Raw genomic sequence first — 19,745 nt, 5'->3', positions numbered from 1 at the left:
GTTGTTCGGGAGTCTAGGAGTGCAGGACAGACTTTCAACACGCTTTTATCTTCTTAAAACCTTTGTGGAGGATGTCTCCAACACTTGTTTTAGAGATGTTGCTTCGTTGAGATTTGTGATGACGTTGACACATCACGGCCGCAAGTCCACTATTTAACACTGCCTGCCCACAACTTATTGGTCGAATGCACGTCTGTTGTTTACAGTTGCTAGTTCAAGCTGCCACAGTAGATAACGCGCTGACGTCCTTTTATATGCCAGGAATAAATAAGTCTTAGAACTTCTTAGACGGACGGTGTATGACTTATGCAGAGATCTTGACTTTGTACATATATCACAGTAATATGTTGGTAGATAAAACAGCCTAATATACACATACAAGTAAAGCCAGTACTACAGAGAAGAGCGAATACTAATCTTTCTTTTCCTTTGCAGGTGCAGCTTCAGTGCGTGCAGCATCGTCACGTAAGTTTGGAAAAATATTAGCCATACTTTTTACGTCTGTATTATGGTGGTAATTGATTCTGTGTTACATTATCTGCCACTGTGGCCGAACCGTATAAGCCGTAGCGTTTAAGGTAAAGTGTAGTCTTAATGCGAGGAACAAAATGTTTTTATTCCTTTCGGGTCTATACACTGAAGAGCCAAAGAACCTCGTACACGTGCCAAGTATCATGTAGGGCCCCCGCGAAAACGCAGAAGTGCCGCAACACGACGTGGCATGGACGCGACTAATGTCTGAAGTAGTGCTTTAGGGAACTGACACCATGAATCCTTCAGGGCTGTCCATAAAACCGTAAGAGTACGACTGGGAGATCTCTTCTGAACAACACGTTGCAAGGCATCCCGGATATGCTCAATAATGTTCATATATGGGGTGTTTGGTGGCCAGCGGAAGTGTTCAAGCTCAGAAGAGTGTTCCTGAAGCCACTTTGTAGCAATTCTAGACGTATAGTGTGTCGAATTGTACCGCTGGAATTGCCCAAGTCCGTGAGAAAGCGCAATGGACATGAATGGATGCTGATGATCACACAGGATGCTTACATACGTGTCACCCGTCAGTCGTAGGGAGACGTATCGGTGGTCTCATATCACTCCAAATGCACACGCCCCACACCATTTCAGAGCCTCCACCAGCTGGGACAGTCCCCTGCTGACATGTAGGGTCCATGGATTAATGAGGTTGTCTCCCTATCCGTACACGTAGATCCTCTCGATACAACTTTAGCTCGTCCGACCAGGCAACATGTTTTGCAGTTATCTACAGTCCAATATCGAAGTTGACGGGCCCAGGCGATCGTTGAATGGTTTGCGCGCTGACACTTGTTGATGACCCAGCATTGAAACCTGCAGCAATTTGCGGAAGGGTTGCACTTCTGTCACGTTGAACGATTCTCTTCAGTCGTCGTTGGTTCTGTTCTTGCAGGATCTTCCGGCCGCAGCGACGTCTGAAATTATGTTTTACCGGATTCCTGATATTCATGGTACACTCGTGAAATGGTCGTACGGGAAATTTCCCAGATCATGGCTACGTCGGAGATGCTGTGTCCCATTGTTCGTGCGCCGTCTATAACACCACGTTCAAACTCGCTTAAAATATTGATAACCAGTCATTGTAGTAGCAGTATCCGATCTAACAACTGCGCCAGACACTTATCTTATGTAGGCGTTGCCGACCGCAGCGCCGCATTCTTCCTGTTTACGTATCTTTGTATTTGAATGCGCATGCCTATACCAGTTTCTTTGGCGCGTCTGTGTATAAGAGGGTAGTATGTGTTGTAAAGTGGTTACGTTATTGCGTTTAGCTTGGCTTCGTTGGTTAGGTGTTCATACTGATGTTCCCAGAGCCGAGCATGTAATATTGTGCTGTCTCCAACAAAAGTGTGCCTCGTAAAATATTCATTAACCGTTTCTTCATTGCAAATTGAGTGAAGCTGATTTGTCTGTAATAGCTGTAATAGAGATTAGTGGTCTTCAGATAGTCGTAGGAGCTTGGGTTGAACGGCTGGCGACGTGTGTTTCTAAATTGAGAGCTTCCTCCTGTGCAGTCCAGTGTGTCGCACCGCCTGAAGGACATAGGTACCTAAAAATAGGATATTAAACCTGTGGTATTATAGACGACCGGTCTGTATCTGACAGTGCGAAAAATTGATGCATATCCTGTCTTTTCTTCCAGCTAGCACTTTGTCTGTTAAGTTATGAGTATTAAAGCTGTAAACTTGCCGAGCAAGTGATTGTGATACGTAGTTGCTCACTCGGGTCTACTTTTCGAATAAACGCATGAAGCTTTTGGGCCGCAAACGAACATGTAAACTCAGTCGCTTATGAAAACTGACTTCTCATCAATCAGCATACAAAAATAAATGTGAACTTTCAGAAAGCAAATTGCCTAAAATTTACGGTCCTGTGGAGCATATTTTTTTATGGGAATGGCGGGTTGTGGGGGAATTCTGGGCACACATTCTTCAAAATAAATTCACGATTTATGTGTTTTTTAAAGGCAAACTTCGTGTGTCGTGTCTGTATAAAAGCATTTTCCCCTTGTACTTGCCGAAAATTTGAATCATTAACATTCTGGCATCTTCAGGAGATTTTGAAACATGTTTTTGGTGGCAGCAAAATTTACAGCTATTCTTGGTGGTCCTGCACGTGAACATATGCATTTCTTGTTTCTTAAATTTCGAAGCTAAAGAATGGCATTATTGCTTTGACAGAATTGGCTGAAGGCCGGCCGAAGTGGCCGAGCGGTTCTAGGCGCTACAATCTGGAACCGCTACGGTCGCAGGTTCGAATCGTGGATGTGTGTGATGTCCTTAGGTTAGTTAGGTTTAAGTAGTTCTAAGTTCTAGGGGACTGATGACCTCAGAAGTTAAGTCCCATAGTGCTCAGAGCCATTTGAACCATTTTTGAATTGGCTGAACCACACTGAAGAATACTATAAGTAAATAAGGAATCTTATCTGGTTTAGTCACTAACACCGAGCGTTAGTAGGCAGCCTAAAGTTCCGAACACTGTCTAGTGTCTGCTAAATGCTACAAGTGGCAGACGCAAGCGTAATTAACTGCAGTAGTGTTGAATACAGCATATTGCTCCGCGGAACGAAGGACCAACGACATCAAGCTAATAACAGTCAATAGAAGTATAAAAAGTCTTCGGTTGGTGTTATAACTTGGGAAGAAAGTCCACCTACAGGCTTTTCTTTGTGCAGGCTATAGGCCGGCTGGTACTTTGAGTACACTTCCGTGCTCCTAGTTTTACCTTCAGTTGCCGATCACTACCTTGAGTACGTCTCTGAACGTAATTGTTTCTCGGCAATGACGGGATATATTCTACGATTAATCGATTCAGATAGGACAGGAATGTTGCTAGAGCGTTAAAGGACCGGTATATATCACGGTAAGAACTGGACCTATAGCGCTCTATATGAAAACGTACTCTTAAAAGAATATTTGAGGTATTTCATCTGGGTCGGTAGTCTATTTCCTACCATTTATGCTGTCGTATGGGTTCGCTATTTTCATGATTCGGCAACTCTGTTTTGTAGTTTAACTCTGTGGTCGGATGTCCTCGTTTCTCTATAGTCAAGTAGGGGAAGGATTAGTGTGTGTCACCTGCTTGTGAATCGTGTAAACTTTTGTTTTGCGTTTTATCATATTACAACTATTTGAGTGACATTTTCTGAAGCGGAGAATGGGGATCAACATAAAGTTTCCCTAAACGAGTGTAGATAGCCACTTAGAAACAGTTACGCTGGCCGGCATAATAGAACAACAAATCCTGATTGAATCCTCTCCAGTATTGCAAGGTAGAGCGTTGCGCCGTAAGGTGTACGAGCAGCTCATCGGGAGTATTCGTGTGATTTCGGGGAAGTCCGTGAGCTTACCATAGTGCTATTACTGAAAACCTCAAGACCGATCTCGTTATCGAAAAGTCTTGTTCAAATAAAATTAAACAAATTTTGAAAAAAACTTTCTTTGTTGGTCACCGAAGATTTTGATTCCTTTTTCACGTGGAAATATTTTCTTTTTTGGCTTGTGCAGAACAAATTTTTCACAAAATAGGTTATATCACTCACATTACTTAACTAACGGTGACTTAGGAATGTATAAAGGATGACCTAGTTTGGAGTTGACGTATTAACTGCTAGTACAGTGCCGGTGGTGGTTAAAGGAAATTACAGAGGGCAGTTTCATCACAGTTACCATGGTGACATTAGAAGTTCGTAAAATTGATATAACCATTCCTATCAAACGGAAAACGCAATGACGAGTAGGAAGAAGTTAATTTTCGATGTTGGCAGCAGAAATTCGTCGGTCTCCTGTGGCCAGCGCGAGGTATTTCTGTTCTCTGAAAGTAGTGCTGGCAGCTTTTCTTGTTCACCAGAAACTCGGCCATTGATCCTACGTTTTGTGTGCACCAAGGTGCTTACGTTACAGTTATCGCTGGTAATTTTTGAAGTCTTTGCCGCAAAATTATTCTGCTGGACAGGCATAGACTACAGTTACGGCAACTCTCTCTCTCTCTCTCTCTCTCTCTCTCTCTCTCTCTCTCTCTCTCTCTCTCTCTCTCCCCCCCTCTCCCCCCCCCCCCCCCTGTGTGTGTGTGTGTGTGTGTGTGTGTGTGTGTGTGTGTGTGTGTGTGTGTGTGTGTGTGTGTAAGGGGGTTGGCGCTTGCGCAATGTTAATAGAAAGTCTATAGCGTTTAAAAAAAACTAAGGAATGGCAGAAATCTGTTATATGTCACCAGTACACTATATGTAAACAGGGATCAGAGCGCCCGCATCTCGTGGTCGTGCGGTAGCGTTCTCGCTTCCCACGCCCGGGTTCCCGGGTTCGATTCCCGGCGGGGTCAGGCATTTTCTCTGCCTCGTGATGGCTGGGTGTTGTGTGCTGTCCTTAGGTTAGTTAGGTTTAAGTAGTTCTAAGTTATAGGGGACTTATGACCACAGCAGTTGAGTCCCATAGTGCTCAGAGCCATTTGAACCAAGGGATCAGAGCACAACTTCGTTATGGCAACTAGTTTCTAAAGTTTCGGTGGGGCTCATCTTACCGTCACTCTCTCGCTTGTGATCTGTAAACAGCTGAGTTTCCCGCTATGTTAACATATTTCCAAACACACTCCACACACTGTCTTAGCAGCTACCTGTAATGAATTTCAAATGTCGAGCGTGAGTTTACAAAAGGAATGATAACGAGCGTTCGATTGTTGTCAGTAGTGTGTGTTATAGAGCACCAATCCTACAATAACGCTTGCAAGATACCCGAGAGGCGAGAAAACTTAGACTGTACTCTGTGTTGTCCACGTACAGGTTCACACCCGTATTCGTCTACCTCTCAATTATCTGACGATACACGGGACTGAAATTTTCGTCTCGGGTGAACGCTTAAACAAGGAAAAGTATGGTAAAGACATAACAAACCTGTTCATTGACAACTGGTGACACCACTTTTCATGCAACTGGCATTGTTTGGGTGAAGGTTGTATGATATACACGCTGAAGGCCATGTCCTTGGTGTAAACTATGCAGCCGTAAGAGTTGCAAAGCTGAGAACGGTAAGAGCGCGTGCCTCGTATTTATTAGTAGAGCAGCGGCTATTTGCTGATAATTCACTAGTTAACAAATTTAAACTTGTTTCTGCATTTGGTTTGTAGGATTTATTTCCTTTTGGGTTGCTGACTTCACTGATAAAATAAGTTTTCCTCTATCAAGTTACACTTCGAAGACAGCAGAACCAAAAACAGTACTGGCGAACATCGACCGAATTAAAACGTACAAGAAATACATATTCAGAACTTTAGAACTCAGTAGTGTTTAATATGTGTATACGGACATAGCACCAATAGAAAGCCTAAATTAATTCACAATATATTTTTAACTTTAATTTCATTTGGTATTCAAAAAAGTGAACGATGCTCTGTTTCATCACTCTCCGACAAGACCTCAGTAATAGTCGTCCATCATCGAAGGGTTCCAGAGATCGCGATTACGGTATTCCATCGTATGGATGTGCTGGTGAAAGCGTTCACGCCGCCCTTCGCTTATAAAATGTAAAAAGTGAATTTTAATATATATTCTACGTCTCATGTTCTGGTAGCTGTTTAACAGATCATTCACAAAGGGAACATAATCATCTCCTCTGTTGTACACAAAGCCCTTCACAGTAGTTTTGAGTCCGCAGCTCGTGGTCTAGGGGCTAGCGTTGCTGCCTCTGTATCCCGGGTTCGATTCCCGGCCGGATTGGGGATTATCTCTGCCCGGGGACTGGGTGTTTGTGTTGTCCTCATCATTTCATCATCATCATTCGTGACAGCGAACAGATTGCACTGTGTACAAAACTGGACTGTGAAAAAATTGGGACTTTGTACGGGCGCTGATGACCGCGCATTTGAGCGCCCCACAAACCAACCATCATCATAATCATCATAGTAGGTCTGAAAGAGGAACAAGCAAATAATTCGATATTTGTAAGTTCGGTATCAAAAGTTGGATCTTGCATAAATTTTCTTATTTGTGGTCCAACAAATACACCTTCCTTCAGCTTTGCTTCACTCAATGTAGGAAACTGTATTGTGGTTCTTGACGTCACCGCTGTCCCATTGGCACAAAAAAAAATTTCTTGAACCCATCCTGTAAACTTAGGTATTGCAAGTTACACATAGGAAGAGGCAACCCTTCCCGGGATATAGCCATCTACACTGAAGATACATTTGGGTACTTTATTTTATGTCTAGTTTAGCTTGAATTCCCTCCAATATTTGCGAGATAGAAGTAAAAGTCTGAAAAATAGTATTACGGTTCGCACCATACCACTGGAAGGGAGAATAGCATGGCCCGGCGTTTTTCTTTCAGCCATTTGGTTTAAGTGATAGTACAAGTTATGCAGGCAATATGACACTCAAAATTTTTATCTTGATCACCAATAGGGCTATCAAAATACAGTTTATATGCCTCATTAACTAAATCAGTGATTGGTTTTCTTCGAGATTTTGGGATGAATTTCCACATAGCAATAGCTGTCGGTGTGGTTTAGACAATGATGCCGTTTGCCAGTTGCTATTTTTACTAAGTGTAAGTTTTAAATGCCACAGTGTTCCAGTTTATATCACAAGAAACTGTCACTTAGATAATAAAAATTCGTAATTTACTGTTTCGAGGTAAGTATGAGGAGGACTGTACCATGCGTGTTTCAACATGCGCTAGATCATAATCCCTTTTGCACTATGGTCCATCTTGCCATCAGGTGAGTAAAGTTGATAATCTCACCACACGTGCCATATAGCCTTATAGTGACAATGTGTAGATCTCCTGGCATTCTTGTGCAAAAAAATTTAAAGATGGACGCCTAAACAAAAGACAGAAAACAGTGAAATACGGGAAATAACTAATAAACAATAAAAACCCTAAAAACTCAAATCTTATGTGCTAGAACATTTTGAAAGGTTGATTCGAATTCTACAAACAAAAATATACGACTGGATGTCACAGCTCAGATGCAAAATACAAATAGGTGATCAAAAGTATCCGGATACCTGGCTGAAAATGACTTAAAAATTCGTGGCGCCCTCCATCGGTAATGCTGGAATTCAATACTGTGTTGGCCTTGATGACAATTTCCACTCTCGCAGGCAAACGTTCAATCAGGCGCTGGAAGTTTTCTTGGGGAATGGCAGCACATTCTACACGGAGTGCTGCACTGAAGAGAGATATCGATGTCGGTCGGTGAGGCTTGGCACGAAGCTGGCGTTTCAAAACATTCCAAAGGTGTTCTGTAGGATTCAGGTCAGGACTCTGTGCAAGGCAGTCCATTACGGGATGTTGTCGTCGTGTAACCACTCCGCCACAGGCTGTACATTATGAACAGGTGCTCGATCGTGTAGAAAGGTGCAATCTCCATCCCCGAATTCCTCTTCAACAGTGGAAAGCAAGAAGGTGCTTAAAACATCAATGTAGGACTGTGTTGAGATAGTGCGACGGAAAACAAGCCCCTCCATGAAAAACACGACTACACGACCACACGATAACACCACCGCCTCCGAATTTTACTGTCGGCACTACACACGCTGGCAGATGACGTCCACCGGGCATTCGCCATACCCACACCGTGCCATCGGATCGCCACGTTGTGTACCGTGCTTCGTCACTCCACACAACATTTTTCCACCGTTCAGTCGTCCAATGTTTACACTCCTCACACCGAGCGAGGCGCCGTTTCACATTTACCGGCTTGATGTGTGGCTTATGAGCAGCCGATCGACCATGAAATCAAAGTTTTCTAACCTCCCGCCTAACTGTCATAGTACTTGTAGTGGATCCTGATGCAGTTTGGAATTCCAGTGTGATGGTCTGGATAGATGTCAGCCTATTACACATTACGACCTTCTTCAACTGTCTACGGTCTCTGCCAGTCAACAGACGAAATCGGCCTGTACGCTTTTGTGCTGTACGTGTCCTTTCACGTTTCCAGTCACTATCACATCGGAAACGGTGGACCTGGGGAAGTTTAGGAGCGTGTAAATCTCTCGTACGGACGTATAACACAAGTTACACCCAATCACCTGACCACGTTTGAAGTCCGTTAGCTCCGCGGAGCGCCCCATTCTGCTCTCACGATGTCTAATGACTACTAAGGTCGCTGATGTGGAGTACCTGGCAGTACGTGGCAGCACAACGCACGTTAGATGAAAAACGTATGCTTTGGGGGTGTCCGGATACTTTTGATCATATAGTGTAGCTGTTGAGTAGTGATACAGCCCTTCTACTAGCCCGTCACAAAAGTGTCCATCCTGCGTGACCTAAGCGCAGTTTAGACGACGCAGGAGCATAAAAGTTGAAACTTGTTCCAGTGAGTTCCCCACGAACTTTACCTATTATTTATACGTCAACGATTATTATGCGTGGCGCCTGATTTTAGTTTTTATTGGGAAGTTCCGTGACTTTTGGAAAATCTTTAAGTTAAACAAGGTACGCTTATTGTTGAAATGGACTACCGTCAGAAGGAGACTGAGCTGTTTTCATTTAAGGAGTAATAGCTGTTTTACTCTTAGGGTCTGAAAATGAAATCGTGAGAAGAAAATTCCGTAGTAAGGATTCTGCTTTTCGTAGCGATTTGTCCAAACAATTGGACGAAAGTGCCTGGTCTTTGTTGCTATCCTTGGCTTTGACGATCAGGTGGTGTAGATGGCGAAGAAAGATTGTCATAACCAACAATTATTTGGTGATTGACTACGGCAAGTTTCGAAGAACTAAAACCCAGCTATAACCTAACATGATTCCTGTTATTTCGAGCTTCGAACCATCAGACTAGATCATTTTACCCTGCGCGTTGTTGTAGAACATGGGGAGTGATTTCAGAAAATAAGTTACACGTATCGTCCCACTCAAAGACCATTGCACACGGTAGGACTGCGCTGTGATAGTGCCACGCGAAACAAAGTAATCACCATCGTCATTAATTTCCTTTGGGCCTTTGTCCCACTTTAGCGGGGGTCGTCCTTGTTACCATGGATTTGGCGATGTTAGCGTCAGAGGGTGGCCAGATGGACTTCCTGTCGTACCCAGGGTCATTCATCTGTGTCACTTTGCAGTGTAGTGTAGCATGCAGCGACTGAAATGGCGCGGCAACTGAAAACTTACTCCAAAGTTGGAATAAGGGGAACAGTAAGACGTTTGTGGGTAAAATGTTTAAACTGCACGCAAATTCCCTGTGTAATTCTGTATGTATAGGGACCAAATTGAATGTCGCGTTCAGCCGAACTGAAATGGTGCCAACAATTTGACCGAGGCCGCACAGACGGGGCTGATGCTGATCAGGAACGAATGTCATAGACGACAATCTCTAGTCAATCGAGGAAGAATGCCAGGGGGAAAAGATATTGTCCAACGATGAGGACATCGACACAGCGGTTCCAATATGGTCCGTAACACAAGAACAGCTTTCTTGGATGAGACTGGTAGAGCGCTCAGACTGTTGTTTACAGATACTTGCTGACTGAGTTGAAAAACAGGGTCATTCATCTGTGTCACTTTGCAGTGTAGTGTAGCATTCAGTAAAAGTGACTTGGTCTGCCATAATAATGTGTACCTTTCTTTCTGAAATCCACTCGTACGCTAAGCTGTGCAATATTTACATTTAATTTCAGGCTGCAAGATGTCGGCTTCGATATGAACAAAACAGTTTTTGATGGGAGAAGCTGAAATAAAAAATAAGGAAACTATGCTTATCTACGTGTTCGGTTAAATCTTCATGGTGAATGAAGGTTAGTATCCGCATCTTTGTCTCGCGAGAAGTTAGAGATTAGGCAGTTACCGTTGTGTGTCAGACGTGCCGGCACAGAACATCAGACCCAAGTGTGGCAACACAATGCAAGCCGGTAGTCTGCGTATTGTCTCACGATGTTGTTAGTGCGTACGGGTGAACGCAGAGAACGTTGGTTTTAAGGTGCAGCAGTGCAGTTATGAGCACGCTCCGTTAGCTCTGCAGTCTTTATCATACGATTTTACAGGAACTATTCGGTTAAAAATTTTTATTTTTGCGTTAAATACAGCTTTATATATGAACTTCATGATGAGGCTCCCGTTTTGTTACTCGGCATAGTTGTGATATTTCGCATTTAAGTGAGACACTGAGCGATATTCGAAAGTTTACAGTGAAAAATAGGGATCGCTATGATAGACCGTCTGGTGCATATAACATTAGACATTGCTGTGTATGAAATTTAGCTAAGATTGAGTTTTTCGTTAATCTTGAGATGGTAGCTATCCACAGTCTCGAGAAAATGTAGTGTACAAAGCCCCGATAGCGAGCGCCCACGATAAGAATATTTCACTATACCTTTAAAATCCCTCGCCTATCATGAACGGTTTAAGATACAGACCTAGATTTTGGCAAAGAGGAGAGTACCGTGCCATAGGGTTAACATGTGGAACTCCGCGTCATAAGTGAAGAAATTACACGCTTTTTATACCAAGGATGCGCTTTTTCATAAGTTGTTGACCTGAGTTGTCCTCAGCTCCACTTTCAGGTGGTTTGAAGTGCAGAAAGAAAATATTTTTAGTATGTTTCAGTTCCAGCTGTTCGTTACTAAAAACTTGCTGGGATACGGGACTCCGCTGAAATTGGAATAAAAAGTAACTAGATAGCTATACGCGTTACTCAGATATCGTCATTGATTAAAGTTCTCTGACGAAAAATAAGTTTAAGAAGTGAGACGAAAATGAATCGCCAATTCCGATGCAGGGAATTCTGTAACCCAAGGTATTCTTAATAACGAACAGCTGAGACTGAAACTAATCAAAGTATTTCCTTTCTACACTTCCGTCATCTTGGACATGGGAAAAAGTACAGCAAATAGAGTACGATCTTTCCGATCTTATCCTGGTAGAGGGAGAGGTAGTGAATCTTTTAACTAAAAATACGCTACTGGCCATTAAAATTGCTACACCACGAAGATGACGTGCTACAAACGCGAAATTTAACCGACGGGAAGAAGATGCTCTGATATGCAAATGATTAGCTTTTCAGAGCATTCACACAAGGTTGGGGCCGGTGGCGACTCCTGCAACGTGCTGACACGAGGAAAGTTTCCAACTGATTTCTCATACACAAACAGCAGTTGACCGGCGTTGCCTGGTGAAACGTTGTTGTGATGCCTCGTGTAAGGAGGAGAAATGTATAGCATCACGTTTCCGACTTTGATAAAGGTCTGATTGTTGCCTATCGCAATTGCGCTTTATTGTATCGCGACATTGCTGCTCGCGTTGGTAGAGATCCAACGACTGTTGGAAGAATATGGACTCGGTGGGTTCAGGAGGGTAATACAGAACGCCGTGCTGGATCCCAACGGCCTCGTATCACTAACAGTCGAGATGACAGGCATCTTATCCGCATGGCTAAAACGGATCGTGCAGCCACGTCTCGATTCCTGAGTCAACAGATGGGGATGTTTGCAAGAGAACAACCATCTGCACTAACAGTTCGACGACGTTTGCAGCAGCATGGACTATCAGCTCGGAGACCATGGTTGCGGTTACCCTCGACGCTCCATCACTGACAGGAGCGCCTGCGATGTTGTACCGAACGACGAACCTGGGTGCACGAATGGTAGAACGTCAATTTTTTCGAATGAATCCAGGTTCTGTTTACAGCATCATGATGGTCGCATCCGTGTTTGTCGACATCGCGGTGAACGCACATTGGAAGCGTGTATTCGTCATCGCTATACTGGCGTATCACCCGGCGTCATGGTATGGGGTGCCATTGGTTACACGTCTCGGTCACCTCTTGTCCGCACTGACTGCTCTTTGAACAGTGGACGTTACATTTCAGATGTGTTACAACCCGTGGCTCTACCCTTCATTCGATACCTGCGAAACCCTACATTTCAGCAGGATAATGCACGACCGCATGTTGCAAGTCCTGTACGGGCCTTTCTGGCTACAGAAAATGTTAGACTGCTGACCTGGCCAGCACATTCTCCAGATCTCTCATCAATTGAAAACGTCAGGTCAATGGTGTCAGAGCAACTGCCTCGTCACAATACGCCAGTCACTACTCTTGATGAACTGTAGTATCGTGTTGAAGCTGCATGGGCAGCTGTACCTGTACACGCCGTCCAAGCTCTTTTTGACTCAACGCCCAGGCGTATCAAGGCCGTTATTACGGCCAGAGGTGGTTGTTCTGGGTACTGATTTCTCAGGACCCAAATTGCGTGAAAATGAAAATGTAATCACATGTCAGTTCTAGTATAATATATTTGTCCAATGAATACCCGTTTATCATCTGCATTTCTTCTTGGTGTAGCGATTTCAATGGCCAGTAGTGTATATTTTAATTCATCAGTGATATTGGCTTCGATTGACAGTTGTCCAGATTCTTCAAGTCGTCGGTGTGTTCTAGCTGAGTTATGCTGGAGTTTTATTGCGTCAATTCGACTCTTCAGCATAAAAGCAACATCATTCTATTAGTAATAACAGATTTGGTGCCTATTGATCTGTGGATTATAAGATTACGAAAGCATGAAAGCCATTATTTTATGAACCTCTTGATAGATACGCATAAGACGAAAATAGATTACGAATACATAATATGTATCTTTTACACACACAATAATGAAGGTTGGTTGCAAACTGCCTACGGTTTCTAGTGCTAGCGACGTAATACCAACCTGGATGCGTAATCGCTTAGCCTCTGGGGAAGCTCAGAACCAGACGCACTGGCATCGATGTACGTTCACCCTAAACTCTTTCATGTGCAAGTACTTAGGACAACAATGAAAGAAAATGAAGAAGCAATACGCAGATCTCGGTCAGCTGTGGTTTGTGCAGCGCGCTGGTTCTGCGGCTGGCGGCTGCTGCGGTGCTTCACATTCCCGTCTATTTCCGGCCATTCAGCTGCCGTTGCTATCTCTGTTTTCAGTTGGCGGTCGCAGCCTTGGAGCTCGATCTTCGCGCCGAATGCCGCCTTACATCACGCCCATAAAGTATGCAAAATCGTGGGCGCTGCGCGAGTCACCGCTGTGTTGCCGTTGAAGACGGTTGAGTCATGTCATTTGGGCGGGAAACACACACGCAGCATCAAACGGCGGGAGCTTTTTATAAACTAGGTCATCCATTGTTTATAATTACAAAAAATGCCCTGTACTAATGGCTAATTGCTCTGAGCACTATGGGACTTAACACCTGAGGTCATCAGTCCCCTAGAACCTACAGCTACTTAAACCTAACTAACCTAAGGACACCACATCCATACCCGAGGCAGGATTCGACCCTGCGACCGTAGCGGTCGCGCGGTTCCAGACTGAAATGCATAGAACCGCTCGGCCACACCGGCCGGCAGCATTACTTCGTTTGTAAGTAGTCTATAAGAAGACAGAACCAGATGTATTGGAAGAACGCTAAGGAAATGTAACAAAAGGGCCAGTCAGGTAGCTTACAAAACGCACGTTGGACCAGTTTTTGAGAATTTTACGGTGTTCCTGGGGCCCTATCCTAAGTGTTTGGCAGAGTGGTACTTGGACGGAGATGGAATGTTTGACGGTTCTGTGGAGTCCATGACACATCAAGAAGCATTTTTTCTATGACAGCTCGAAACCAAACTGTCACAATCCAGCTCAACCTGACCACCGCTGAAGAAGGGCAAACTAGTCTGAAACTGGTGAAGTGAAAATAAATTATCATAGAAAAGTGACTGTCACACTTGTTTCAACCCTTCAACATACAGGGTGGCTACAGCTAAACTTTCGCCGCTTTGACCAGTGTAGACGGAACACTACGGCAGGGCTACCTGACTTCATAGGAATGATGTTCAGCCTGTGCGCTGCAGGATTTGCGTTGTTAGCGGCGTTAGCGTCATGACCTGCTGTTAGGAGCCGGTATTGGCAACGCGATGAAGGGTTGAAACAAAAGCACCAGTGTGCATTATAGACGCAGGAATACGGAGAGGTTGTCTTTCCGCACCAGGATTGAAGACGACGACGATAATTATGAAATTCGAATTAACTGTCAATCTGGGAATCGCTCCTAGGAGAGACAGACGGCCAGTTGCAACATAAGTTTCAGAAGTAGTTACTGTGGTATGGCTGAGAATGATGGAGGTAATGTGCGATCTTCAAGCATTGCACGGGTTGTCAAGACAGCTGAACATTCCATGGTCCACGTTTCAGAAAGTGCCGCAGACAATTGTGGAATGGTGTCTATAGTGCTATTCCAGGCTGTCGTGGATGCAGATGGCCGTCACAATGAACAAAGTTTGTAACCTGGGTCGTAGACATGGTACGTAGTTAACTCTCTTTTCCCCCTCCTGTGGAAACGGTTTCTCTCGATGGTTTGATTATTCGATATTTCTTTTCCGCATGTCCTTAAAAATGTTTCCACAAAGTTCAATTGTCCTACGATCGCTGGTTTTCATGGGGGCCCTCTCGAGTAGCTAAAAATTTAATTATAACCATCCTGTACCTTCTTGCAAAAAGTATTTCGGATAAAAACTAAGAGAGCGTAATGGGAGGAATTCAGGTTTATACATATGGGTATGTACAGTTATTCTTCCCGCCTATAATCGGCGAATGAAATACGAAGTCGATGGGAAAGGGGGAAGGGAGGTAGGGGATAGGAGATAGATTGTTTCACAGTGCACTCCGCCACACATTGTACTGCAACTTACTGCAGATGTAGTGAAGTGTAATAGTGGTCTAGTATGAAGTTCTCATACTTCATTAACGCTAGTTTTATTTTTACGGAAGTTAAGAGCATTAATCTTAAGAACCAAGTTGGGAGGAATGCTCTAAAAGTATCTGTATAGTATGAGAAGCACAGAAAATATATCTGAACTGCCAAATTCCTGCCATGTAGCCCACTGAGTCATTTAACGATCCTATAGTCTAGAATACATTTTTGCGAAAGCGGCAGGGGGTAAGATCCAGGATTCTTGTGTGCCATGGCCGGAAATATGACTGAGTGTAAACACCAAAAAAATTCTTGTGCGTTCAATAACCCCCCCCCCCCCTACAGACAATTCAGTCGAAAAGCATTTGATGACGCAACACTTCAAGTTTACATTCTGACTGTAATACAGACCATATGCTCGCAACGATTCATAGTTCTCTAGACTGATCATTAGCCTTCTTTTAAGTACTGATATTGCTAAACAGAATTAAGTGGCTTCTTTTGCTATGTACCATGTACACTTCTAACACGCTTAACGATGTTCAGACTGCATAACCTGAATTTTTATATGCTCATATCATGTCGAAATTGTTAGTAGGTTAACGGCAACTGAAGATAGAAATAAATAGAAATAAATTGCTGGAACTGGTAATGTGTTTTGGTTGATGGGTGACCTGGGCGTAATAAATACAGGGTTGTCCATTGATCGTGACCGGGCCAAATATCTCACGAAATAGCGTCAAACGAAAAATCTACAAAGAACAAAACTTGTCTAGCTTGAAGGGGAAAACAGATGGCGCTATGGTTGGCCCACTAGACTGCGCTGCCATAGGTCAAACGGATATCAACTGCGTTTTTTAAAATAGGAACCCCCATTTATTATTACATATTGGTGTAGTACGTAAAGAAATATGAATGTTTTAGTTGGAGCACTTTCTTCGCTTTGTGATAGATGGCGCTGTAATAGTCACAAACATATGGCTCACAATTTTATGCGAACAGTTGGTAACAGGTAGGGTTTTTAAATTAAAATACAGAACGTAGGTACGTTTGAACATTTTATTTCGGTTGTTCCAATGTGATACATGTACCTTTGTGAACTTAGCATTTCTGAGAACGCATGCTGTTACAGCGTGATTACCTGTAAATAATATCACATTAATGCAATAACTGTTCAAAATGATGTCCGTCAACCTCAATGAATTTGGCAATACGTGTAACGACATTCCTCTCAACAGCGAGTAGTTCGCCTTCCGTAATGTTTGGGTATGGTGCTTCGGCGAGCAATCCACCTGTCATGAAATATGCTATTCAATACCGCTTCAACCGCACGCGAGCTATATGCCGGACATCCATCATGTTGGAAGTACATCGCCATTCTGTCATGCAGTGAAACATGTTGTAGTAACATCGGTAGAACATTACGTGGGAAATCAGCATACACTGCACCATTTTGATTGCCATCGATAAAATGGGGGCCAGTTATCATTCCTCCCATAATGCCGCACCATACATTAACACGCCAAGGTCGCTGATGTTCCATTTGTCGCAGCAATCGTGGATTTTCCGTTGCCCAATAGTGCATATTATGCTGGTTTATGTTACCGCTGTTGGTGAATGACGCTTCGTCGCTAAATAGAACGCATGCAAAAAATCTGTCATCGTCCCGTAATTTCTCTTGTGCCCAGTGGCAGAACTGTACACGACGTTCAAAGTCGTCGCCATGCAATTCCTGGTGCATAGAAAATTGGTACTTGTGCTATCGATGTTGATGTAGCATTCTCAACACCGACATTTTTGAGATTCCCGATACTCGCGCAATTTGTCTGCTACTGATGTGTGTATTAGCCGCGACAGCAGCTAAAACACCTACTTGGGCATCATCATTTGTTGCAGGTCGTGGTTGACGTTTCACATATGGATGAACACTTCCTGTTTCCTTAAATAACGTAACTATCCGGCGAACGACCAAGACACTTGTATGATGTCGTCGAGGATACATAACACACGCCCGTTGGGCATTTTGATCACAACAGCCACACATCAACACGATATCGACCTATTCCGCAATTGGTAAACGGTCCATTTTAACACGGGTAATGTATCACGAAGCAAATATCGTCCGCACTGGTGGAATGTTACGTGATACCACGTACTTATAAGTTTGTGTCTATTACAGCGCCATCTATCACAATGCGAAAAAAGTGGTCCAAATAAAACAATCATTTCTTTACGTACTACACGAATATGTAGTAAAAAATGGGGGTTTCTATGTAAAAAAACACAGTTGATATCCGTTTGACCTATGGCAGCGCCATCTAGCGGGCCAACCATAGCGCCATCTGGTTTCCCCCTTCAAGCTAGACAAGTTTCGTCTTTGTAGTTTTTTCGTTTGACGCTTATTTCGTGAGATATTTGGCCCGGTCACTATCAATGGACCACCCTGTGTATAATCATGCGCTTACTAGTGGTTCGGCTAGTGGATGGATGGTGCCATCAAACAGCTCGTTCCTAATTTCCAGCTGACGGAGTCATAACCACAGAATGGTTTCTTTAAAGCTCCGTCTACGTAGTGATCATTATATGTGGGTCACTAGCTCAGTGGGACAAGGGGAGAAAGGAAATCTGACATAGCGTTGAAATAACTATTCTGCCATTCACCTGAACTGATTCAGGGAAACTACAGGAAGTGTAAGTTAGGTACATGCACTGTGATAAAGCCTAGGGTGTGGTTAGTGCGCGGCCCTCGAACATCATAAATGCTGACAAATGCCTATTCAGGCTAAACGGCACCTGCTACAGCCTGCTTGTATTACATTTATCCAGTCATGTAGGGCTGGGCTAGCACGGGCTACTCATAGAGCTGCTAATGCGACCAAAGCAGGAAAAAGTTTGCTTAATTAAAGCTTGCTAAACGAGTACTAAGAGGCAGCGAGGAAAGATAACCCTCCAAAACAGGGTTGATAAGGAAAAGCCACCTCTGGAAAGTCACGCGGTTCGTGTTACAAAATCTTTGCATTATCTGCGTCTAAATTCTTCAAGCAAGCTTACGATGTGTGGTGGAGGGTACTTAGAGTATTGTTGTTTTCCACTCATTTTTAGTTCCATTTGCGAGTGCTTGGCGGAAAGAGCGACTCTCTGTAATCCTCCGTATGAAACTGAATTTGTCTGGACATTTAGCTAGATATCTGTACTATCCCATCAAAAATATCCGGACATCTTTTTGTAATGCGTGAGTGATCAACACATACTACGACAGGCGAACCCGCCACTGTAAAAGGAGGCAGGGAGTATTGTGTTGTCAGTAGAGAAGCAGTGACGGCAGGATGTGTGGGTGAGGAGGGATCAGTGACTTCGAACGTCGAATGTCACCCGAGTAACAAACTCGTCTGGGACATTTCGACCATTCTGCAGCTACCCAACTCGACCGCTGATAAAGTGATTGTGAAATACAAACGCGAAAGGATCAACCAGCTAAACCAAAACCAGGCAGATCACCTGTAGTGGCGGTGGTCAGGGACCGTTGAGCAATGCGGATGCTAGCTGAAAAAAAGAATAGCATAAAATCAGCTGGACGAATAACTCGTCAGTTACGAAGTGTTGGCAGCAGTACAGCTAGCACAATGATGGTGCTTAGCTCCGGTGACATTGAGCGCCGCATGGAACTCGGTTTGTTGTTCGTGTTTCACTATTGCTATATTGCATGCGTTAGCGATCATCGTTTAGCAGTTGTCTTTTGTGTGCTAAGAATTTATGGGCGAGTGATGGAGTGGTGTTGCAGGCCCGGGCTTGGACTAAGTTTTGGAGACTTTTTTTTTCAGTTGAGAAAAGGCTTTGGACGGATGTTGGATCGGCGTCATTAGAAATCGATCGTTTCTGAATTGTTGTGTGTGGATTAAGTTCGCTTACGTTTGAGAATAGCGCAGTCAGTGTGGCTCCAAGCGAAGTGACGGTTTTGAGCGGCCAGACTGAATTCCGAACGAGAGTAGTGGTTTTGCTTATTGTCCTCATCAACAATTAGCGTGCTTTCGACATAATTTTCCTCTCCCTCTCCCGTTCGGAAATTCATTCCTTCCGCCTGATGCACACGCATGGCTTAGTGGAGTCATATTGACTACGCTAATCTCAAAATTAACCTAACTAAATTTCACGGAACAATTCAAAAGGCTTATGTTCAACGACGCAGATTAAACTTCCTATGAAATGTATTGAAAGTCTCTTCGGATAATGACAGTTCATTGCATTTGTCTGTGCAAAGCATGTAAGTGCGCTGCAGGCGAGAAACGGAGTTTTCGTGCTACATTTCGAAGAGGCCCATGCAGAAGGCATACTTTCTACCTGTGAGTGACCAAAGTGTTTCGCATAAAATGTACTATCTGCAGCTGAAATATGGTCACCTTAACAAAGTAAATGAAGTAACATACATGCACTGAGTGGATGTAAATGTAGCTTTGAATGTGAAAACTTCAACTAATACCTGCTTCAATTTTCTAGAGAACTGCTAACGTTGAATAGCGTTGTCACTACTTCAAACGCGGAAATGGCTTTCAGAAGGTGTGGTTTTCAATTCTCGGAATAGTCGTCT

The 19,745-nt window shown here is 43.7% G+C and overlaps 1 protein-coding gene across 1 annotated transcript in view; it reads left to right on the top strand.

Moving 5' to 3' along the window:
• The window catches only part of LOC124556847 (protein FAM214A), a 233,498-nt gene that overhangs the window by 97,439 nt on the left and 116,314 nt on the right, over positions 1–19,745 (top strand). Inside the window, exon 2 of the mRNA XM_047130866.1 lies at positions 436–465. The gene's annotated coding sequence lies outside the window, so the exon portion shown is untranslated. The remainder of the gene's footprint in view (positions 1–435; positions 466–19,745) is intronic.

This window comes from Schistocerca americana, chromosome X (assembly GCF_021461395.2).
Source record: "Schistocerca americana isolate TAMUIC-IGC-003095 chromosome X, iqSchAmer2.1, whole genome shotgun sequence".
NCBI classification, from domain to species: Eukaryota; Metazoa; Arthropoda; class Insecta; order Orthoptera; family Acrididae; genus Schistocerca; species Schistocerca americana.
This window is presented reverse-complemented; position numbering and strand designations above follow the sequence as displayed.